The sequence below is a fragment of the Halichoerus grypus genome, chromosome 3, assembly GCF_964656455.1.
Source record: "Halichoerus grypus chromosome 3, mHalGry1.hap1.1, whole genome shotgun sequence".
Lineage (NCBI taxonomy): Eukaryota > Metazoa > Chordata > Mammalia > Carnivora > Phocidae > Halichoerus > Halichoerus grypus.
The window spans coordinates 55,122,790-55,148,880 of NC_135714.1; the positions used below are offsets into that span (position 1 = coordinate 55,122,790).

Below are 26,091 nucleotides of genomic sequence, written 5' to 3' on the forward strand. Positions count from 1 at the left end.
GTTACACTGACATGTGTCACCAAAATGCTTTCTCCTCACTTCCCTCTTCAGAACTGGAGAAGTCCCTCATCTGAATATTGACATCCTTGTCAAGTCATCTTTAATGGGCAAGAAGAATGATAGCAGTGAAGGGTCATTATTGGATAAGAAATATCCACAAGAAATAAAAATTACTGACATTGGGAACTAAGTGAAAATATCCAAAAGTGGGCTTGACAGAATCTGGATCTTCTTTCTTTAGATGTCTTCAAAAGCAAAGGCATCCACTTGTTTAACACTAACTCAAAGTCCTTTGATAATGGCAAAACCTGGAGCTTATTCCTCTTCATAAACTAATTGACTTTCAAGGTCTCACTTAGGGACACCAGGTTGTGCACTGCGATATGAATGACCTGGAATTGCAGAGTGTGCAACATACACAACTGTACTTGCTGGTGCTATAGACTAGCACTAATCCCAACCCTTAGAATGCGTTGCTAAATGTTTTGATGAATGAAAGGCTTTTAGATTTATGTTAATAACTATAGTTAGATGATATACTAATAAGAGTTTTTAGTCCTAAATATAGGAAGTAGATTGATTTTATTTAGACAATTGTGTTTGTTAAATACTAGCATGTAATTAATCTCATAATTACTTTTACCTCTAATTGTTAATTTGTTCCAAAATCCAAGTAATTAGCCTTCATTGAGAACATAGTACAGTGATGAGATCATGAACTTATGTATCTGGAAGATAAAAGAGTTCAAATTCTTCCACTTGTCGCTTATTGGGTAAACCCTACTGAAACCAAAATGAGCACAGAAGTACATTCTTATATATAACTGCCACCAGTCACATATATTCTCTTCTTCCTCAAGAAAGGGAGGTTTTTTGGTTAGGCAAGACGAGGTTCTTGGGGCTGTGTGTATGGATATGTATTATTTCTTTTTTCTTTCTCATTGTTAGTAAAAGTGATTTTATAGAACAATAGACAGTGGATGTCTCAGCACCAAAAGTTGCAATCTTGGGTGTTACAGGAGTGTTGACTTTTTTAGCTGCCAAAGAGAAAAGCCCCATTTGGCAGCTGTGGTTTTGTATATCACCCTGGCCTTCTCTTGCCCCCAGAGAAGGAAACAAGGAAACCTCTTACCTGATATCTGGTCTCCTTCCCATTTATCCACACCTACCCACCCCACACACACACACACACAACACACACACACACACACACACACACACACATTCCCTTTCTAGGCAGAAAGACAGGACAAGAAAGCTGCTTTCCTGGGAACCAGCCCAACACACACACTCTGACTCACAAAAATACAAGGAGCGTAATCCCGCTCTTGTTCAACATAATGTTAAAGGGCTTGATTTGGAGATCTTCCCTCCTCGTATTCCAAGTGGGGGAAGAAGCAAGTAGAAACACAGGTTGACTATTTCTTTCCTTTAGCAGGCCTGGGAAAAAGCTGCCTCCACTGTCCATGCTTCTGCCTGTGGCTTCCATTTCCTGAAAAAGAAACAACAAAAGCTCCTTTCAGGAAGGGAGCTTTTGGCCTGAGACCTTATAGCTATCTCAGCAAAACATGGAAATTATGTTTTCTGTTAACATTTAATTTGCACTTTAGTATCTCAACCTTTGCCCCATTGCTTCTGTCTCTCTGATTTCTATAGCTTTGGAGACACCTACCCCATATCTGAATTTTGTCCACTCTCAGCCTCCAGAAGTGTGTGGTTGGGCAAGAGTCCCTATTGAAGACATTGCTTGGTATAAGTTTTTTTTTTAAAATGTATATTTAATAATTTGTGTTTTAGATTGAGTAGTAGTTTTTTGGACATGCATCAGTAACTGAATCAAAAATACTATATAACCAATTTTAAAGATAACTTTAGAAATTATAATTTCATAGCTGAACAAGTTCTTAGAAAAGCTTTCTGCTGTCTTTTAATCACATACCTTCTAGATTTTTACTCAAATTGTTTTTGCAAATAATTTCCCTCATTTACTGTTTTAGAAGAAGTTGTATTCCTAATGCTTTTAGGAATTTTAACTTTCATAACTCGATGAGGTAAACATATCAAAGAGCAACTAGTCTAAGATGTTCACTTTATGACTATATGAAATACAGAACAAATGGTTGCTTTTATTTTACCTTCATGAAATAAAATATATTTTTTCCTTTAAAAGGTATAATAATAAAATTTTCATTTTGCTTTTGGTAAAATCAAGGTGATACTATATCTTTTAGTTATTGAGCTTTCCAAAGTTCAAATTCACTTGAGATCTGTGAGGCCTTTTATGGTTTTGTATATTTCTAAGGAAATAGAGCTTAATGTCATGTCACCTGATCATACAGTATATTAATTGATGTAGCAATTTGAATATACACCGTATAAATATCTCAATGTACTCAGAAAATAATAAAGAAATTTAACCAGGAAGTAAACACAGAATGGTGATTCAAACTTCTGTAAATATGCATGGCTCATGTATTTGCTATTCCTGGTATCATTTTTAACTTTTCCTGAAGAACTGTAGCTCTACACAGAAAATCTATGAGGGGTAAAGGCATAGAAAGTGTAGAATGGTGTATTACAACTCACACCCTTACCTCATTCACATTGCCTGTGTCTCTTTTGTCCAGGATATAATCTAAATTGTTGTGTCATGACTTCATTTTTAAATCCCCTTCACTGGGGCGCCTGGGTGGCACAATCGGTTAAGTGTTGGACTCCCGATTTCAGTTCAGGTCATGATCTCAGGGTTGTGGGATCAGGCCCCATGTCAGGCTCTGTGCTCAGTAGGGAGTCTGCTTGAGATTTCTCTCCCTCTGCCCCTCCCCCTTCTCTCTTTCTCAAATAAATAAAATAAATCTTTTTTAAAAAATAAATAAATCCACTTCACTGTCGGGTCTGCACCATTTTCAGTCAATTATGTTAGAGGTGTAGGGCTGAAGGTCAGAACTGAAGATACTTTCTAACCTGGTCTCTGTCACTTTGCTATCAGGATAGCCTGGGAAATATTCCTTAATTTGTCCAGTGCCAATTTTCTAAGTTATAAAGCACTAACTTTGGTTAGAATGAAGTAGGATTGTGTAGCAAAGCAGAGCTGCCTAGATTCAAATACCAGTTCTGTTGGACATTAGGGAAGCTACATACTATTCTATATTTCAGTCATGTCTTATATAAAAAAGGGGATAATACTGTACTAAATTCATAAAGACAATGTGCAAATTTCAAAAAGTGTTTGTGAAGCGCTTTTACCATGCTCCAGTGGTAGGCAGCACTAAGCAAGTATGAACTTTTTATCATTATTCTTCCTGTATTCACTTTCTAATTCAATAGCAGGATAGGCTGGAGCAATGGATATGGTTTATGAGCAGAAATGAGCTATTTCACTGAATTTTTAATAAGCCAGATGCAGTTCTGCTCAGAGTTTTGTCCACAACAGGAGTAACTTTATTCCCATAGAACTGCCATCCACAGCTGGCTTCCCTCTCAACTCTGCTAAAACTACAAGAAATTATGTTTAGGGTTTTCCATTCCATTGTCTCAGGAAGCTCCATCAGGACACCCAGCATTGCTACTATGTATCAATATGTGTCATCAAAGTGTCAATGCATGTCTGCATTCTTTCCCCTCTCCAGTTTTCTTACTGTCTTCTTTTTTTTTAACAACCGAACCCCCAAAACTCAGACACCATAGGCATCCACTGCTCCCTACACTGTTCACATTTGCTCTTACCAAATTTGCTCTCAGGAATTTTGAAGCCCTCGTAGTGCTTTGGACATAGAAACTCTTATTACAGACACAGCGATAAAAATTGTAACATCTGTTTTCCAGAAGTTTTATTTGCTTTCCAAAGCAAAGCATACCATGGATTGTTGAGTTAAATTATGGTTTTGATTTATCAGGCCTCATGTTCAAATCTTTAGCAGATATCTAACAAGGTAATGATCAGTGCAAATTATTGGACTGTCAGAACCATATTGGCACAGATGTTACTCTTTTCTTAACATTGCCTTAAATGAGGAGCGTTTGTAGTCTGAGAGTGAAACAGAACATATGGCTTCATATTTATTAGCAAGAATTCACAATTATTAAAGCTCGTTTAATACAAAACTCTTTCTTTTCTTTTCCCAATTTCGCTCCAGCTGAATACTAATAGAGTCTGGTTTCACGGGCACATTTTTTTTTAAAGATTTTATTTATTTGTGAGAAAGAGAGAGAGCAGGAGTGGAGGGGAAGGGAGGGGAAGAGGGAGAGGGAGAAGCAGACTCTCCACTGCGCAGGGAGCTCCAAGTGGCGCTCCCAGGATCACGACCTGAGCCAAAGGCAGATGTTTAACCGAGCCATCCAGGTGCCCTTCATGGGCATCCTTCTGGGAGCGTTGCTTGCAGTAAAAACCACCACCATCTATCACTAAACCCCACAGTGCCAAAGCCAGTGCTGCTGCAAATAGCATTTTTAAATTTTTGTGTGGTCCCTTTTTTAAAAATTTTTTGGCAAAGGATGCATAAAATCTTTTCTTTTGCTCCATTATGTAGTAACCTCTAGTCACCGGGAGTTGTTAGAAATCAGAAGGAAAGAATGAAAACACAAAACAGGATTTTTAACAGTGACAAACTAACATTCAAAAAAAAATCTCTCCACGATAAAATAGAATTTATCACAACAAATATTGCAGAGCTAATGAAATCAGGGACACCCCACAATGAAAGATGTCTCTCTCTGATAAGACTGTGGGTTGATAATAACTAGAATTTGTTACCATAAGCCTGCCTTCATGCGAGTCTATGATCAAGTGGGTCCTATCTCCGCAGACCTGCAAATTAAAGCCCGGCTATTAAAGCTGCAATAAAATGATTCCAGGTTAGTAGTGGCCACTGATGCTTGAGAAATGCAAATACAAATATTCTCTAAGGAATACTGTCTTAAATACGGGTCTCTCAGGGTTCCAATATGTAAAGTTCACCCGATTATTACCTCACAATAAAATCGCATAATATAGGAAGAAGTAATCCACTACAAAAAAGAGATTGTGGAAACAAAGATGATGGATCTAAGTCTTTCAATATGTGAAGTGTTGGTTTTATCAGATAGAGAGTTTAAATTAACTGTGATAAAATATTTTAAGAAATAAGATATCAGTAAAAATTAAACTATTAAAATGACTATGCAGCTGCAAGAAAACACTGGAACACAATTTTAAAAATTAAAATCATAGAAATAAAAAATTCAATAGATGGGCATACAACAAGAGTACAACTGAACAACACTAAAAAACTGAATAGTCCTAAAAAAGAATGACAGCAAGAGAGAATATGAAAGGAAAGAGTAAGAGAACAGAGATGTAGAATATAAGATAAGAAGGGGAATCCTAACATATGTGTAATTAAAGTTCCAGCAGGAGAAAATAGAAAGAATAGGGGAGATAAATTATTTAAAGAAATGATGGGTGAGAATTTCCAGAAATTATGAAATATGTGGCTTCTTAGGCTCAAGATATACATGTTGCAAACACGATACATATTTTTAAAAAATCCAGTTGTGAAGCTGCAAATATCAAAATGAAGAAAATATCTTTAAAACAGGAAAAAAGATGAACCATAAAGGAATAACAATTGGACTGCCAATCAAATTCACAAGCAATGATAAGAGCCAGGGGCAGTAAAATAACATACGGAAGTGCCATGAAAAAATATCTGTGCAATTTGAGTTATGTGTAGCAAAATAATTTTTTTAAAAGCAAGGCTAAATTAAACACATTTTATGCCTTTAACTAAAAGCTAAGAGTGTACCACCAGTGGAACTTCACTACAAGAAAAGTTAAAGAATAAAATTCAAGAAGAAAGAAAGCAATCCTGGTAGAAAATTCTGAGGTTCAGGAAGGAATGTTGAGGGACACCTGGGTGGCTCAGTTGGTTAAGCGTCTGCCTTCGGCTCAGGTCATGATCCCCGTTTCCAGGATCGAGCCCCCCATGTGGGGCTCCCTGGTCAGCGGGGAGCCTGCTTCTCTCTCTCCCTCTGCTGCTCCCCCTGCTTGTGCTCTCTCTCTCTCTCTGACAAATAAATAAATAAAAATCTTTAAAAAAAAAAGAAATGCTGAGAAAGCATGATAGTAAATATAAACAAATTTTAATTGTGTAAAACTAAAACAACCTGGGAATTACAGGATTAATAATATATGGCAAAACTTAAATACAAGACAAAATCAGCATATTGGTTGAAGAGATGCATGGATTGTTATATAGGATTCTAAGTTCCTTTTATTATTTAGAAGGGAAAGTTCAAGATTTTGATTATTTTTAAATCTTGTTTATTATCCAGGAAAAATTTTGAGAGAAGTTACTAAACTAATAATAATTATAATAAAGCATGTAACTTCCAAACAAGTAGAAGTGGAAGAATGAATAGGGAAAAATCAATCCAAAAGAAGCAAGAAGTAAGAAAAAAGGTGAAAGGAGACAGAGAAGGAAGATGAGAAAGAGAATAAATATAGGTATAAAATAAAATGGCGGAAATAAATCCAAATGTATCTGCAATGTAATTTTAAAAAGGGGTTAAATTTACCATCACAATACAGATGACTAGGAAAAAAAATGCAGCAGAAGTCTTTTACAAGAAAATACATAAAGCATAAAGAAGAGTAAGACTAAAAATAAAAGGATGTTAAAGATATACCTGCAAAATACTAATCAGAAAAAAATTATTAGACACATTAAGATCAGTTAAAACAGACTTGAAGACACATACCAATTCTAAAGAAAAGCAAGTCACTGAAAAGTGATATAAATTTAGTTCTAAAACTGCAAAAAATAAATAAATAAAATAAAATAAAAACTGCAAGCTATTGGACACAGACCTTATACCATTTACAAAAATTAATGTAAAGGGAAAAGCTATAAACTCCTCGAACATAACATAGGAAGAAAATCTAGATGACCTTAGGCATGGTGACAACTGTTTAGATATGACAGCAAAGGTACAATCCATGTAAGAAAGAATTGATAAACTGGATTCATTAGAACCTCTGAAACAAATAATGCAATATATGTTAAGAAAAAAAAAAAAGAAGAAGAAGATAACAGGAGGGGAAGAATGAAGGGGGGGGAATCGGAGAGATGATGGACTCTGAAAAACAAACTGAGGGTTCTAGAGGGGAGGGGGGTGGGAGGATGGGTTAGCCTGGTGATGGGTATTGAGGAGGGCACGTTCTGCATGGAGCACTGGGTGTTATGCACAAACAATGAATCATGGAACACTACATCTAAAACTAATGATGTAATGTGTGGGGATTAACATAACAATAAAAAAAATAAAAGTAAAAAAAAAAAGAATGAAAAGACAAGCCAGAGTGGAAGAAAATATTTGCAAAAGACATATCTGATAAAGGACTATTCTCTAAAATGGACGAAAAAACTCTTAAAAATAAGTAAACAAACAACCCAATTAAAAGGGGCCAAAGACCTTAGCATGCACCTCACCAAAGAAATTATACAGATGGCAAATAAGTATATGTAAAGATGCTCCACATCATATGTCATCAGGGAAATGCAAATTAAAACATCAGTGAGATACCACTAAAAAACGTATTAGAATGACCAAAATCTGCAATCCTGACATCAAATCCTGGCAACAGGAACTCTCATTCATTGCTGGTGAGAATGCAAAATGGCATATCCACTGTAGAAGACAGTTTGGCAGTTGCTTCTAAAACTAAACACACTCTTATCTTATGATCCAACAATCACACTCTGTGGCATCTTCCCAAAACAGTTGAATATTTATGTCTACACAACAATGTGTGCAGGGATGTTTATCGCAGCTTTATTCATAATGACCAAAAGTTGGAAACTGCTAAGATATCCCTATGGTAGGTGAATGGATAATTAAACTCCAGACAATGGAGTATTATTCAGCACTCAAAAGAAATGGACTACCAAACCACAAAAAGACATGGAGGAAAACTAAATGCTTATTACGAAGTGAAGCAAGGTAATGGGAAAAGGCTATCTACTATATGATTCTAATTATATGAAATTCTGAAAATGGCAAAATTATCGAGACAGTAAAAAGATTGTTTTTTGGCAGAAGTTAGTGGGGAAGAGGGGATGAATAGGCAAAACGGGATTTTTAGGACAGTAAAACTATTCTGTGTGAGAAAGGTAGATATATTAATATATGTTTACATATAATTATATACATAAATTATATACGTCTCATATATTTTATATGTAAATATTATACCAAGTTTATATATAAAATACAATCCATTCTTTTAAGTTATCTTAAAAAATAAATCTGGCTGTGACAATATTGGTTAAAATTTTTCAGGGATTCCCCCATACCTTTTGGTTAAAGTTATAAACCCTTATATTTTTACCAGGACTTTCTTAAAGTCCTTGGTTGAGATAAAAAATTTAATATTTTTCCACTTTCTTCAGCATAGTATTTATGTGTTTTTTTCCACTTTGAAAAATAAAAATACAGGGCATACTAATGGACAGGATTCATAACGCTAGTTTATTTTTGGTTTAAACTGTTCAAAGAATCACATGTAATTCTATACTTGCTAGAAAGATTTAGAGAGAAATACTGACTTTTCATATTGAAAAATTTTCTCTCTCTAAAGAATTAGAAGCAATGGAAGGTCAGTTTGTTTCCCTCTTTGGATGCAGTAGTCTAATAGGAGAGGGACCACATATATAAAATGGAATTCTCTCTCTCCTTCTCTCATTCTCTCTTTCTCTCTTTCCTTTTTCCCTCCTCCTTCTCTTCCTATCTTACTAATTCTTTAAAACTATTTTAACGAATTCTTCCTTTGTTTTCTTTAACATTTAATATGAAAATTCTGGTCCATATCTATTATTGTTTCGATTCTAATAATTCTCTCCACATCTTCCTGGTCTCTATCTTTTGGCATATAGACCAGTGATACTTAATTGTTTAGGAAGTTCTAATTTATAAAATTCTAAAGAAAAATGCCCCCCTCTTTCCTCCTAGAGACAAAAACAATCTTGACAGGCAATATATACTCTGTCTCTCACAGCTGAAAGAAATATCATATCAGAATTCCAGAGATATTTCATGTCTGAACAAGACAATTTAACACTTAGTATGTAGTCCCATATCTCTCTTTGACTTATTTATTTGTAAGCTCCCCAAAGAAAGAAGCTACGTGCTCTGCATTTGTTTGTTCCTAACGTTGACTAGTATAGTGAGAGAAACATAGATCCATGTGTTCATTAACTGGTTGATGGAAACCAGTGAAAACCAAGTATAGGAAATTGTGGTTTAGAGAAACAGTCCCTTTTAATGATCCCTTAAGAATTCTATTTATTTGGTTTTAATTTTTCTAAATGTTACCATTCTGAATAGAATATGCATGAATTTGAATCACATATATATTTTTATTCATATTCTTCTTTCCTAGGAGCAGCTCCAATTTCTTCCTTTCTTTCTTTGGGCTCTGTATAAGCAATAAACCTTCCAAGATATTACCTAAGTTGGTACACATATATTATAACATTATGTAATATAATAATACGGTATTATAATTTTATAATTAATATAATTATTAACATCATATTATAATAGTATAATAATATTATATAGTTACTGAATTTATGAAATTTATGAATTTATGAAATGTTTTTCACACTTTTTAAAATTATGTAATCAACTAGAATAGGTCTATTTATAATTATGTATCAGTACATTATTAGTTTGCTAAATTAATATCGTAAGAAAAGTGACTACACATCATTTACTGCAACATAAAAGCAACCACCTACAGTTTTAATCTTGAGTATCTTTTCTTTCTCATTTTACTTTGAAGAGTGTCACATGGCTCTGTCTAGAGTAGTAACACAGCAACTGTCTTATTTGTTTTAGGTGAATGTAAGGTACTCAAGGTATAACTACCCTGTTTCCTAACAGTGTCAGTTATTTGTATTAGAGAACACTTCCTAAGTTTATGATTTGGGGAAAATCATTTAAGTTCTTTGTGATTGTTCTCGATATTTAAAATAGTCATAATTAATACTATCTTTTAATTATTTTTTAAAAAGATTTATTTACTTTTTTTTAGAGAGAGAAGGAGAGAGGCAGGTGGGGAGGGAGAGAAGCAAGCCCGATGTGGGGCTCCCAATGTGGGGCTCGATCTCACAACCCTGAGATTGTGACCTGAGCCAAAATCAAGACTCGAGTGCTTAACCAACTGAGCCACCCAGGCACCTCAGTCATAATTATTAAGAATATCTACAAGGTGAAGAAAAGTGAGGACACTTCAAGATCTAAGGTAAGGCAAAATAGGAAATAAATATGGATTAAAAGAAGTTTGAAAACTCAGTTTGTAGCATTTAATACAGATTCTTTTATTATTAAATCTCTGCTATGTGTATATATCATAGTCAAGAAAAAGTAAAAACAGAATCCAAGAATATTTATTATTTATTCTATTGAAGATTTTTGAAACAAAGCAGTTTCTCTTATTGTCTCAAAATGCATGAAACTTGAGAACATCTGTTATTTCCCCATCAGAGAAGATTTTCAGTGATCTAAACCATTCTAGGGCAACACTTTTCAGTGAACTCCTTGTACAAAAATGTCATCAACCTTATATTACACTGGTATCATTCTAAGCATATAACAAAGGAAATTAAAGCCTTTATTTTTTAAAAGATTTTATTTATTTATTTGACAGAGAGAGAGAGACACAGTGAGAGAGGGAATACAAGCAGGGGGAGTGGGAGAGGGAGAAGCAGGCCTGCTCCGCGGGAGCCCGATGCAGGACTCGAGGGGGGGCTCGATCTCAGGACCTTGGGATCATGACCCGAGCCAAAGGCAGATGCTTAATGACTGAGCCACCGAGGCGCCCCTAAATAAAGCCTTTTTAAAGGAATATTTTGGTTCTAATCCACTCATCTTGAAGACCCCCCCCCTCAAATATCTTCTTTGCAAGTCCAATGACCTAGAACTTGAATTTAAAAAAATAAAGCAGGTATATTTATAGATTTTAAACTTCATTTTATTATTTTGTCTTTAAGAATAGTAAGAACATTGTGGAAGGTAATTAAAATCATAGAGACAGTATTGGTTTCTCATATGTGGACTTTGAAATTCTTTGAATATTCTATTACAAAGCACAAATATTAGTAAATACAGAAATATTAACATACAGAATTTTTGTCACTAAATGTTTGAAGGAATTGTTTTTCTTTTAATTTAAGTGCCAGCTGAGGGAGTCAGAGAAAGAGCAGGTTTTTTAAATCTCTGAACAAAACCGCAGTGTAGACCCTTTCATTTTCTTTTCATAATCTTTTTCAAATCTTTCATACTGGGCTACAGTGAACTGGTTTTTGCAATCTCCTGAAATACCTGAAAAGAAAGATAAAATGGTACATTTGAGACTACTACAAAATTTCCTTCTTAGATCAGTTTTCATTTGAATTTCCACACGTGTATTCTTAAACCTTTAACCTTTTCATATCTGCTCCATAACTCCATTCCTCACTCCCAAACTCTTGTGTGCACTGCCAGTTTACTGACTAGGAAAACCGCGAAAAGTTCCTAGTCAGTAAACTTGTTGATTACTTTCTTGTTGCTGTTTAAGAACATTAACGTAGAAACTATAACAGAAGACTTCTTAGTTTTCCAAAAAATCCCATGGATTTTTCCAGTATCTTATAGAAAGAAGTAATCCCTTCAATATTTCAAGAAATGTCACTGGGAGAAAATCCAATGTCTCAAAATCTTTATTCTTTGGCCTCAAGAGCTTTGTTAACAAAAAGTAAAGAATTTTTCAGTCCTTTTAAAACTATATGTTTCAATGTCAAGTGATAATTCATGAAAAAAATTTCTATGATCAAGTAAGATTTGGAAATCACTGGGTTAAATGTAATTAAACATATGTATTATCACAGGATTTCTCAATTTTCCAAAGACTAACCATATCTTAAGACCTTGAAGGAAAGACAGATATATTCATATATTAATTTGCAAAGAATATCTGATAAAAACAATGCCATTTCTCACAGGTAATCCAGAAGTCATTTGCAAGCCAAGGTTTGGGGGGGAAAAAAAAGAGCAGGGAAGAAAACATGCCAAAATAACTTTGTTAATCTGTCCCAGGATTTCCCAACTTTGGTATGTTATTTTATTTGTTTATATTTCCACTGTTGACATTCAAAGCCAGACCATTGGCTGGGCAGATGTGAGATTGTCCTGTGCATTATCGTGTGTTTAGCAGCATCCTCGGCCTGTACACATTAGATGCCTATAGCATACCCTTAGTCATGACTCTCAAAAATGTCTTTGGATGTTGCCAAACATTCTTTGGGAGGCAGAATCATTCCTGGCTGAGATCCAGATAGTCCTAGAAAGACTTATCCATGGCTTACTTTCTGCCTCATTAACTTAGGGCTTGGATTTTGGATATGCTTTGGCTAATGGAATTTGAATATGGGCAATATATACCACATCTAAACAGAAACTTTAAAGACATTGTAAGTTTCCAGTGCCTCTTTTGCTCTTCCTGTCTACCATGATATTGGGCATATCCCACAAGTGGGTAGCTCTTTCAGCCTATGTTTCATAAAGAGAAGACATAAGAGGCTGAGACCATGAAAGTCAAAGTAAAATTGATCAGTATCAAAAAGAGTAAGTAAAACTGCAGCAGCCACTGGTGGCCAACATTCAACAACATTAAAGAAAAAAAAAAACTTGTGGTTTTAAGCCACTGAGATTCTTGGAGTTGTGCGTTTTTTGTTTTTGTTTTTTTTTTAAGATTTTATTTATTTGAGTGAGAGAGAGAATGAGAGAGCACAAGCATGGGGAGGGTCAGAGGCAGAGGGAGAAGCAGACTCCCCGCCAAGCAGAAACCCCATGACCTTGGGATCATGACCTGAGCTGAAGGCAGACGCTTAACTGACTGAGCCACCCAGGTGCCATTTGGAGTTGTTTGTTTCATAGCAAAACTAATACATACACAACTAACAGAATCTCTCCTCTCTCTTTCTCTCTCTTTTTCTCTCTCTTTCTTACACACACATGATTCAATTCAACACATCTTTATTAAGGGACTATTTTTTGCAAGATGCTAGCTACTACATTGAGATCAGTGTTGAAGATGCAGTGATTTACCATATCATAACAACAACCTCAAGGAATTGACACTTTTCATTATTCATTTGGTATGCTTAACATCATTTAACCCGGCTACCCACTACAGCAAAAATTTAAAGGAATATGAAGAATATCTAGAGAGTTCAGACAAATGAAAGACATTCTTCTGATACAGCAAAGGATGCCAAGACTCATGCTTATCAAGGCATAGACTCTTGAGTAAACATTTTTCATTAGAAGGTTTGTCTTACATGTCAGGCTTACAGAAATTATAGTTTATTTGCCACAAATTATTTCCCCTAAGGTTTTTGTTGTTGTTGTTGTTGTTCCTATTTTTTTTCCTTGCCAGCATACTCAATCTCTTTCCATTTCCTATAATATTGCTATTTGCTTCCGACCTACACTCTCCATGACTGTAATTAGTGAACTGTATAGAAACTAGTATATGATTTCTCACCCTTTCTCATGAAGGGAGATACAGAATGATCCATATCAAAATCTGGTACAGTGATATAATTTGTACTGGATTCTGCTTCATCACATTGAAAGAGCTATGATAGAGGATTTTATCCACAGTTTCTTCTGACAGATCTTTGTCTAGAAACTTTAACAACTTCTGAATTTCATGCTTTGGATCCTAAAAAAATTACAAAGAAAAAGAATTATTTCAGGTAGATTTAGTCATGAAATAGGCAATGCATTTAATAAGGTTCTACATTTGTCAATGTGGTGAAAGAAATGATTTTATATTTTTATGTGCATTTTTCATTTTGCTTTTCAAAGTACATGTCCTATTCTTGGCCAGGCAACCATCTGCTAAAAGGAAGAGTAAATTTTGTTTGTTTTCAAATTTTTATTTAAATTCTAGTTAGTTAACATATAATGTAATATTGGTTTCAGGAGTAGAATTTAGCAATGCATTTCTTACATATAATACCCAGTGCTCATCATAGCAAGTGCCCTCCTTATGACCCATAATTTTGTTTCAAAAAATGGAAAAAAAAGTGTTGATATTCAACCTTTCACACTCAAAAATAGAATTAACCTGTAGAATAACGAATGGTAATAAAGCAAGCTACTATTATCATAAGGTATAATTTTCAAAATCCTTGACCTCCTTTTTTTTTTTTTAAGATTTTATTTATTTATTTGACAGAGAGAGACATAGCGAGAGAAGGAACACAAGCAGAGGGACTGGTAGAGGGAGAAGCAGGCTTCCCACAGAGCAGGGAGCCCGATGTGGGGCTCGATCCCAGGACCCTGGGATCATGACCTGAGCCGAAGGCAGACACCTAACGACTGAGGCACCCAGGCACCCCCTTGACCTCCATTTTTAAATCATACTGAATATAAAGAATAGATTACCTACCAAATGTGTTTTAAAGGTTTTATTTATTTATTTGAGAGAGAGAGAGATAGCGAGGGAGAACACGAATGTAGCGGGGAGAGGTGCAGAGGGAGAGGGAGAAGCAAGCTCCCTGCTGAGCAGGGAGTCAGATGCAGAGCTCAATCCCAGGACCACAGGATCATGACCTGAGCGGAAGGCAGATGCCACGCAGGCAATCCTACCTACCAAACATTTAAAGAAGAATTAATACCCATTCCCATTCTTCTCAAACTCTTCCAAGAAGTAGAAGAGGGAGTAACAATTCCAAATCCATTTTACAAGGCCAGCATCATCCAAATACCAAAACCAGATAAGAACAACACAAGAAAGTAACAGGCTAACATCTCTGATGAACATCAATGCAAAAATCCTGAATGAAATATTAGCAAACAAAATTTAACAGCACATTAAAAGGTTTGTATACCATGATCAAATGGGATTTATTCCAGTGATACAAAAGTGGTTCAATATCAGCAAATCAACCAATGTGATATACCACATTAACAAAATGAAGGATGAAAATCATATGATCATTTCAAAAGGTGCAGAAAAAGCATTTGAAAAAATTCAACATCCATTTATGATAAAAACTCTTAAAGTGGGTATGGAGGGAACATACCACAACAGTAGTCCATATATGACAAGCCCATAGCTAATATACTCAATGATGAAAAGCTGAAAGCTTGTCCTCTAAGATCAAGAACTATAGTCAACAATAACTATAGGTAACAATACTGCACTGTATATTTGAAAGTTGCTAAAAGAGTAGATCTTAAAAGTTCTCATCACAAGAAAAAAAATAACTATGCGTGGTGTTGGATATCAGCTAGACTTACTGTGATCCTTTCATAAAATATACATATATTGAATCATTATATTGTTAATATTGTGTTATATGTCAATTATGTCACAATAAAAAAAAACAGATTACCTATTACTTAGAGCTATAGTGGAAAGAAGATACTCTTTCTACCTCTCACTCCTACATAGATTTTTTTGATAGTATGAATATATGAGGAGAAAAGTAAATAAAATCCTGTCCATTTCCAGCCTAAGGAATGGTGGAGAAGAGAAAGAGGCAATGATGAAGAGGAGATATATTTGATGTATTTCTTATGATTTCACTTCTCTATGCTTCAGACTCCATAGGATAGCTTGGAGTATCTAAGAACAGTGAAAGAGTAGCACTCAGCCCAAATAATTTGTGCCCTGTTACCCATTGGAGAGGTGATCTTCTTGGTGGTCCAAACCAAACTGAGGCTGAGAGCCATAATGTTAGTGACATTGTGAGATCAGGCAGAAAGGTGATCTGTTTAGCTTTATTGAGCTACCCATCTCAATTCATGGAAACAGAACCAGAGAGTCTTTGTAGTGGCTCTAAAAGAATCTATTCATTGTAGAAACAGTAATGAACTTGGTGGAAATCAGACACACATCTTAATCACAATGAAGTCCCAGTTATGTCAGGTCTATCCTGTGAATGTTAAATGGAAGAGTGATGGGGAAAAGGTACACTGCTCAGGCTTGGAATGGGAATATTTGGGGTGGATTTGATGGCACAGAGACTCTAGAACCCTTGGGTAGTTTTGAGCCTTTTCTGCCAGCAGATGTAGATTCTCCTCCCATATTTGAGGAGACTAAACTTCTTTTGCTTAAAGACCTTATTATACCTAAGGTGGGTAGTTTTCTTTCCAGGTAACACCTATCTTCTCCAAGATCCACCCCAATCCCTACTTGTTGCTTCTAGACACATAATTAGGGTAATATGTCACCCCTTAATCCAGAGTGACAGGTAAAAAGTGGTTTGAACAGGATGTAGAAGAAGCTGGGAATTTAACTAATGAATCTACCAGAGGGAGTCACCTTAGCTGGGTAAGGTGGTTTCCCTAGAGGCTATAGAACAGATTTCCCAAATAAGAGATGAAGGGTAGTCATAGTTATCTAAAGGAATTTGGGTGTGGACAAGCTTCCTGAAACACATACAATTTAAGAGATGTGAAACATTTCTTAAATGGACTATTTAAATAATCAGATCAGGATAAGTTTTTGATCAAATTGGAGAGTGAATTATTTTTCATGCTAATAACCAGATAGAAGATGAAAAAATAAAAACTAGATGTTCTATAAATTAAATAACATATTTTCCCCACTGTGCTGGCCCCTTGGGGAAGCAATCACAAATAAGATAATTTTAATCCCTACATCCAAGGAGCTTACATTATACTAGAGGAAACCAAGAAAATGTAAGAAACACATATATAAAATAATTAGAAGTGGTGGTAGATGCTATGAAAAGAACAATAGCAAAAGATTTTAATGGATAATAATAAGGTGAATTATTTGACATTGTGGACATGAACAGAATTCTGTGGAGAGTTAACATTGAAATTAAGACATGGAGGATGAGAAAAAGTTAATTTGAAAATAGTGGGAAAAAATATTTCAGGCAGGCTTACTTGGTAAGAAGAGGAAAAGTGACACCAGAAGAGGTTGGAGAGATAGACAGGAACTAAATAATGTTGAACTCTAAATTATCTTAATGATTTTGTATTTCATGTAGAGACAGAAGTCATTGACATATTTGAAGAAGGCAGTGGGCATACTCTCATTTAGGTTTCAAGATCATTTTCTCTGAGTGGACAGTAGAAGCAAAATGAGATACTCCAAGTAAGTCAAGATAGGTGCCTAAACTAGAGCAGGAGTCAGTAGTGGTAGAAAAAAGTAAATTAAGTAAGAGATCGATTTTCAGGGCAGAGTTAGCAGGATAGTGGATTAGTAATATTTATAGATCAAGAAGAAAGGAAAATGTGATACAAAATCAGATGAATCTTGGGTTTCCTTAAAAAATAAAAAAGAAATTATAATTGCCTCTTACCTCTTTCATGTCTTCATAGAATAGGTAGAGGATACGATAATCATTCCTCTTCTCCCACCAGCCCTTCACATGGTCATACCAAGAACCATAAGCCACTAAATTGAAAGATACAATCTTTGGAAAATTAAAACTATTTACATAAAGAATTGTTAAATATTAATCCAAGTCATCATTATCAACACAAACACACTTATTACTTCAAGAAAGAGGGATGGTAGGATAATTACCCCTGTTCTCATTGAATTTGCAATCTACTTGGAAAAGAGTGGCAGGGGAGATCATAGAAGAAGGAGAAAGGGAGAGAAAATCATAGGGATGGAGAGTTAAGGAAGGGCTGCCGAGGAAGAGTATATTTGGATCTAAGAATAACTGGGTTTTAATAATGATAAGAATGAGTAGACATATGGGCAGAGAATAGTCCAGGTAGCAGCAGGAGTAAAAATTTGCAAGATATTGAGATGTTCTTGCCTTGAAAAGAGAGTTTTTATAGAAGAATGTTTATATGAGAACTTTAAGTAGAGCTACTACTATTGGCATAAATATGTTTCCCTGAAAGAGAGAATACACAGGTAGAGAAACAGAGCCTTGAGGATAAAATCTTTATGCAAGAATTTTCAGTTTATATAATAAAAATAAGGGAATGATAGAGAAAAGAGAGTCCAAGAAATATGTGTAAAATCAAAACAATAAAATGGATGCACAGCAAGAGAAGAAACCAGTTGCCACTAAGCACTAATGAAATAATAAGACTAAGAACTGAAATATCTGTGCTACCTATTCCCCAAAAGTTCTGAAAGGGAAGAGACAACTATGTATTCTGCTTCCTCTATAGTCTTCCTAAAACAGTAGAGTGCTGGGCACATATTAGGTTTATAATAAACACAGATTTATATTTGATCTTTCTATCTCCTTGAAAAAAGACTTTTCACTATAGAACTCCTTGATTAAAATAAGAGTTGAACCCACCCTTCCCAGTCATGAGTTTATCCAGGAATCACTCCCAGGTGCCAGGCTCTGGGTGTAATTTTGCCATCTGGTAGAAATAATAGTAAAGCACAGCCACATCCTTAGCATTTCGTGCCACATAGACCATCTGTGGGGAGATATGGGAAATCATCATTTCATTTATATTATTTAATAGTTTGTAAACTTTTGTTTATCTTGCAAGAATGCTTATTTTCTCTTTTCTATTTCCTGATCTCAGCATTTACGTGTATATCCTGACATAGAATATCACAACTATATATTGTTTTAACATAAAGGCTTGTACTTTCACACCCTGTTTCTCTTTAGCCTTTGAAAAGAACATCTCTTAAAACACAGAAAAATGAGTATCATAAGAATTACAGTAAATGTTAAATTAACAAAAAAGAGCTAATATTGTTCTTAAATTTAAAATATTTTTTCTGTCACTTATTAAACATATAAAAAGAAGCATAAAAGTTATAAAACATAAAAAGATAAACATTTTTATTTTTTTTATTTTTTCACTATTACTTTTTTTTAGAGAGAGAGAGAGTGCACACGTGCATGAGGTGGGGGGAGGGACCAAGAGAGAGGGAAAGACAGAATCTTAAGCAGGTTCCAAGCTCAATGCAGAGCCCAATGTGGGGCTCTATCTCACAGTCCTGAGATCATGACCTGAGCTGAAATCAAAAGTTGTACGCTTAACCAACTGAGCCACGCAGACGCCTCTAAAGTAAAATTTTTAAAGCTGAAAAAATGTCCTATTTTTAATTGAAAATAAATTATTATTCAGGTACATTTAATCAATAAGGATTAAACATTCTTCATTCTGTTCACGATCACATAACAATCATTGCTGTTTATAAGATTTGGTGTGAGATTAAAATTTATTTTATGTATAGAGCCCTAAAGATTGCTTAGAAACAGAAATTTTGAGCATATTTTCCAATAGAAATGACATTGTTATGTCTCAGTGGTAATTAGGTTTTCAGGCAAGTCCACTGAAATCCATTAAGCTTACTTCTCCCCTGAAGTACATCTAATAATACTGAGGCCTCAGCCACCCATGCAGTAAATAAATCCCTAAGGGAAAATGCATTCAGGAAGAAATCTTTCCTCTAATTAGAAACAGCTTTCTTCTTCTCTTCCAATTGATGGGAAAAGGAAATGGGAAGTTTTATATTCCCAAATCACTGATAGTAGTTCTCATATTCTGGGATAAGAAGGGAGTGGGTGGAAAGAGGTTTTTTGAAAGACTGAGTATAGAGTTCTAAGAGTTGAGACAGTTCTTGAGATAAACATTTCCAATAACTTCTTATTTCAATACCAAGAGACTATGGTAATGAGCCAACTGTTTTCCTCTATCATCATCACCTCTAAGTTCTTTAGTGAGGACTATTTCCAGTTACCTCAGTGTAGATAGAACGTACATTGAAGTACTATTTTAATTACTGACAACTAGCAACCACCCAACTATCTATTAATAGTACTGTGGGTAAGTTGGTTGTGAAATATTCACATAGACCTAATGGAATTCCTTATATCAGTGATTCTCAAACAGTAGCATGACTCAAATTCACCTGGAGGTTTTATTAAAGCTCAGATTTCTGGACCTCATCCCCATAATCTTTGATTCAGTAGGTCTGAATTGAACCTAAGATTTGCTTCTCTCACATGGCTACTTTTGCTCAGGGTACCACATTTTGTGATCCACAGGCTACATTAAAGAAAACAAAACAAAAACAAGGTGACAGCATGATAAGAATTGATCTCATAAATATTATGTTAAATGAAATAAGTTAAATATTCAAGATTATATACTTTCCTATTGCAGACAAACTAATTTATAATAAAAACATTCAAGATAGTGGTTATCTTTGAAAATAGGGATTGCTGCCCGGAGTGCGAAGAAACAGAGCTTTTGGAGTGCTGGTAATGTTCAATTTCTTGATCTGGGTGCTGGTTTCATGGGAATGCTCATTTTGTAAAAATTCATCAAGCTGTATGCCTAAGATTTATGTACTTTTCTCCATATGTGTTATACTTGAATTAAAATGGTTATTTTAAAAAGAAGCCTAAAATGAGCCCATATATATAAGATATATATAATTATAAATCCATATTTGTAATTTCATGAAGAAGCAGTTCTAGCATTATTTAAATATTTAGATATGAAATATTTAAAAGTGGATCCTGATTAAAGGGATTTAGAAAGACAGGCATTTTAGAGAACAGAAAACCTGAGAAATTCTCAGTGCTTGGGAACTAAGTCTGTATCTATATATCTATAGCACTGGTGTCCATTGGTGTTATTTCAACCCTTGGATATAGGGACCACATTATTATTTTTGCAATGATTTACCCAGGGGTTGTAATATCCCATCCTAATTTCTGAATGATGAATAAAAGAAATTTCAACACAAATAAGGATTTTTTTTCTTTAAATGTTGCTACCTTGCAGTTATTTTTCCAAAATGAAGAAGGGAGAAGTTGAACAGGTAGGTGTGTTTTCACTAATCAAGGAGGCTGCATTTTTTTCAACTCCTCCACACCTACAAGCACAAAAGTTAATCTATATTATAAATGTGGAATCATAAAGGTCAATTACAATAAACTCTAAGACTTTGTAAACATTAACCCCACTATATGTCTTGAAATAACTATATAGCTTCAGATACATATAAAATCTACCATGAGATCAAAAATGATAAATTCTTGTTAGTGATGCTGTTTTATTTCCTATGTAGAACAGACAATAACTGTCTGTAAAATCTTCAGATACAACACCTTGCTGAGGCAGAAACAAGAATAGGCCAATGTCAAGACATCCAAATTTTTCCTTCATTTATCTTTCTTTTTCTCATTTACTATATGGGGAAGTTGAACTGGAAGATTTCAAAATCCCTTTCCAGCTTTCTTATATTCAAATTATAAGATCAATTAAGCCATGAAGCTCATAATTAATTTTTAAAATTTTAATAATGCAAGACCATCCATAATTCTGTTTCTTGAGCCTGTGAACATCAGCTAACAAGCAGTAGACATGATTTTATATTGGATCAAACTCTGAATTTTTTGCATATAATGATCATACATTTAAATGTTGAAGACTTCCATCTGTGCAATTAAGAAAAAATATATATTCAGGGCACCTGGGTGGCTCAGTTGTTAAGCGTCTACTTTCGGCTCAGGTCATGATCCCAGGGTCCTGGGATCGAGCCCCACATCGGGGTCCCCGCTCCGCGGGAAGTCTGCTTCTCCCTCTCCCACTCCCCCTGCTTGTGTTCCCTCTCTCGCTGTGTCTCTCTCTGTCAAATAAATAAATAAAATCTTAAAAAAAAAAGGAAAATATATACTCATCAAAATCTCCTCTTATGCAGATATTATTATGTTTGGGTGCAAGAGTAGTATAATATGGTTATTAGTAAAACCAGATCCTTACTCTTCTATTATAGACACTTAGGATTCAACTGTCCAAGTTCTGTCTATAGAAATTCCATCATGATTCCTTGAAACATCACAAAATGGTAAGGGGATTTATTCTTATGGTAAAAAGGAACATTCAGGGAAAATACCATTCTGGAGTCCAGGAACAATCAATTCCATGAATGGCACTCGTTTGTATATTGCGTCCTGCTTACATTTCTCCACATTCCCATTATTATAGATCAAATCCAATATTTCACTGACCCAGGTTGTTCCTAAGGGGAAAAAAATGGAACAACTATAAACTTTTCTGTCAAAAAGGGTATAAGAGAGTCAATATAGGTAGAGAAGTTGTATAATACCAAAAACAAAAATGTGCTCTTCCTTTCCATCCCCCTTTTCTCTTCCCATTTTTCTAAGGAAACATCCTTATCTATCTTGAACATATACATATGTGTTGTGTGTGAGAGAGTGGGATTAAAGTAATCATAAAGTAAGTCATAAAAGAGAAGTAAGACATGGGTAATTTAAGAGACAGTGTGTAAGTCATGTAGCAAACCCTCCTGAATGGAATGCAGAGGGAAGCAGACAATTTCAAGGAGTCTAACTAGCAATTTGTAGAGTTTTTATTAATATCAAAAATATGATTAGGCTCTGGGACTGAAGAGTACTTGAGGCAAAAACATTCGGTGGAGGTCTGAAGAAAGGATACAAAGAGAACTTGGTGATTGCATCTGTGGTGAGTAGGTGCTACTCACAAACAAGAGACCATAGATCCTAAGTGAGCAGAGAGGATGGAGTCACTCTGGTCTTTATGAGATTGTGTCTCGTTTGTCTTGAGAAATGGAACTAAAGTACAGATGGTCCCCTACTTATAATGGGTTCGACTTATGATTTTTCAACTTTATGATTGTGTGAAACTCATAGGCATTCAGTAGAAACTGAACTTCAAATTTTAACTTTTGATCTTCTCCTGGACTAGTGATAAGCAGTATGAAGCTTTCTCTCATGATGCTGGGCAGCGGCAGCAAGCGGCAGCTCCCAGTCCGCCAGGCAATAATGAAGATAAACAACTGATACACTTACAACCAGTCTGTACCCACACAACCATTCTGTTTTTCACTTACGGTACAGTATTCAAAGATTACATGAAATATTCAGCACTTATTATAAAATAGGATTTGCATTAATTTTGTCCAATTGCAGGTTAGTATAAGTATGCTGAGCACATTTAAGGCAGGCTACGCTAAGCTATGATGTTCAGTATTAAATACATTTTCAACTTATGATGAGTTTATAGGGAGGTAACATCATCATAAGTCTGTATATAAGGATATGGCCTATTTAATTGTCTACAGTATTCAATGATCAGGTTATTGAGGCTGGGCTGAAAAAGCAATTATAATGATAGGAGAAAAATATCTTCTTAACTATTCCTATCCCCTTCCTCTTTATCAAACATGTAATGAATGATAATCTCTAAATTGAATAATCATGGGTGGAAACTAAAAAATTAAATTAAGTAATTAATCTATGCACCGCATAGATTTTGGCCAATGACCTGCACAAGGATGTACCTTTGGATTGGTTTCATAAATTAGAGTACTTTAGGCCTCCTTTTTAATTCTTTCTTGTGGACAATTCTTCCTCCTTTTCATCCCTAAATCATGAATATGAGACTGTCTCCCTCATCCCTCTAACACAGACAATTACAGTGCTAAGAAAAAGGTGAGTCAAATTAATACTATCCTTGAAGATTTTGTTGTCTCATCTGGCTTAGGCTTAAGCAGTGATTCATGGGGAAAAAAGAGACCTATATTCCAACGTACAACAGAACATATTTCATTTCCTGTCAGTGAATGGTTGAAGTTATGGCCACTGAAATCTGATGGAAAGAAATACCATTTTAGCTATGCTTCAAATTGGAAATGTTTATTTTCCATAATTTTTGAAAAAAAAAAACCCACATGATTTACCATATATATGGAGCAAGTTGACTTAGATCCTTTACAACAAAATTCACAGGGAACTGATATATTAATAACTTTAAGACATGTTCTTAACAGTTTGTAAAGAGAAAAAAATCAAAGAAAACAATGACCAAGAGTATATAATTACTTTATGTGTAGCCATCTAGCCACCTAGCTTTTACTATATCAGAAGAAATCCAGCTTCAAAGAGCACTTTCATAAATAAACTATTTGTAAAATTGTACCTTCCAAAGATGATCTTAATGGTTTTCTGCTTATGAACATATTTTTTAAAATAGCAAAAACAAAAAGAGCATATATATTTTCAGTAACTGTCCAACCTTTTTTTTTCTTTTAAAGATTTTATTTATTTATTTGACAGAGAGAGCGAGAAAGCACAAGCAGGGGGAACAGTAGAGGGAGAGGGAGAGGCAGGCTCCCCGCCAAGCAGGGAGCCCAATGCGGGGCTCAATCCCAAGACCCTGGGATCATGACCTGAGCCGAAGGCAGATGCTTAACCATCTGAGCCACCCAGACGCCCCTGCCCTACCTTTTATAAACTTGTATCTCAACAAGGAGATGCAGAATAGTTTTGGTTCCAAACAATTTGGGATTGGTGAATTGCTCATAGAGCAATGTATGTAGTAAGAAAAGAAAGAAAAAAATAAGTTTTTGCCAAAACAAGCTTGTTTTCTTTTTTTTTTTTAAAGATTTTTATTTATTTGACAGAGAAACAGCGAGAGAGGGAACACAAGCGGGGGGAGTGGGAGAGGGAGAAGCAGGCTTCCCACTGAGCAGGGAGCCCGATGTGGAGCTCCATCCCAGGACCCTGGGATCACGACCCGAACCGAAGGCAGACACCTAACGACTGAGCCACCCAGGTGCCCCCAAGCTTGTTTTCTATTACTTCAAAGGTCTGTATTGTACATTTGTTTATTTCCTGAGAGGATCTCTTTGTTTTTGTACAATGTTATAATCTTGACATTAGAATCTCCAAAAATTCAGATGTTTCCTCCTAGGCTTTGTTACATATCCCTATAAAGTAATTTCAATATTTATCATATAAAAAGATTAGTACTTATTAAAAACTTCTTGTCCTTAAGTCTTTTAAGAAATTAAGCAGAAATATAAAGGAAAGTTGACTTTAGGGAATTTAGCAATTGGAATAGTTGATTGATTATGGGCTCAAGCTAATTAAGTGGATAAAAGGCAAGAGAAAACCCATTCTCTGATATCTCCCTTTACCTCTATCACTGAGTAAATTGGAAGACTCTGTCATAAAAAGATCTGGAGAAATTAAAATTATTGATTCTTATTGAGGCGTCTTAACTCCTTTCTGAGATCATATACTGAAGTCAGCAGCTATTTAACTTTATAACAAAATATTTCTAAATGCATTTGTAAAGTGTAGAAAATAATAAAATATTAATGTTTTACACAGTATATTTAAAATACAATGAAAGGGGCGCCTGGGTGGCTCAGTCAGTTAAGCGTCTGCCTTCACTCAGGTCATGATCCCAGGGTCCTGGGGTCCAGGCCCACATCAGGGCTCCCTGTTCAGCGGGGAATCTGCTTCTCCTTTTCCCTCTGCCCCTCTCCCCTGCCCGTGCTCTTTCTCTCTCTCCTCTCTCTCTCAAATAAATAAATAAAATCTTAAAAAAATCAAAATAAATGGATATTTTATTAAATAAATTAGTATTTCATTACTATAGATCCAACAGCACTAGATCACCTTCCCGTGCATTATGAATCAGTGGAAGAAGAAAGAGTATAAAAACTAATAAGGTCTTGCAGGATTTATTTCATAAATGCTCTTTATATGTTAAATATCAACACTTTGCATTAGTATATTGAATTGTATACAACAAAGATTGCTGGGGAGGAGGAGCAAGATGGCAGAGTAGTAGGAGACCTAAATTTCGTCTGGTCCCAGGAATTCAGCTAGATAGTTATCAAACCATTCTGAACACCTACAGACTCAACAGGAGATCAAAGAAAAGAATAGCAGCAACTCTCTGAACAGAAAAGCGACCACTTTCTGGAAGGTAGGACGTGTGGAGAAGTGAATCCGAGGCCATATTGGGAAGATAGATGGCGGGGGGAGGGGGCCTCCGTCAGCTGCTACCAGCAAGTGATAGAGCAGTGGAGCACAAAATCGGAAATTTTAGAAGTCTGCTCCGCTGAGGGACGTCGCTCCAGTGGCTAAGCTGGGGGGGGGGGGACCCTCGCTGAGACAGTGTGGTCTCAGGACCCTCGGGGTCACAGAAAGGCCAGGGGTGCCTGAGTGGGGCAGCGATCCTAGATATCAGAGTGGGGAAGCTGGCTGCAAAGACAGAGCCAAGGAGTGGGTTGCCATA

The 26,091-nt window shown here is 35.4% G+C and overlaps 1 pseudogene; it reads right to left on the bottom strand.

The window, feature by feature from the left end:
- Positions 1–11,251: 11,251 nt before the first annotated feature.
- Positions 11,252–25,812, bottom strand: LOC118525391 (sulfotransferase 1 family member D1-like; annotated as a pseudogene).
- Positions 25,813–26,091: the final 279 nt, after the last annotated feature.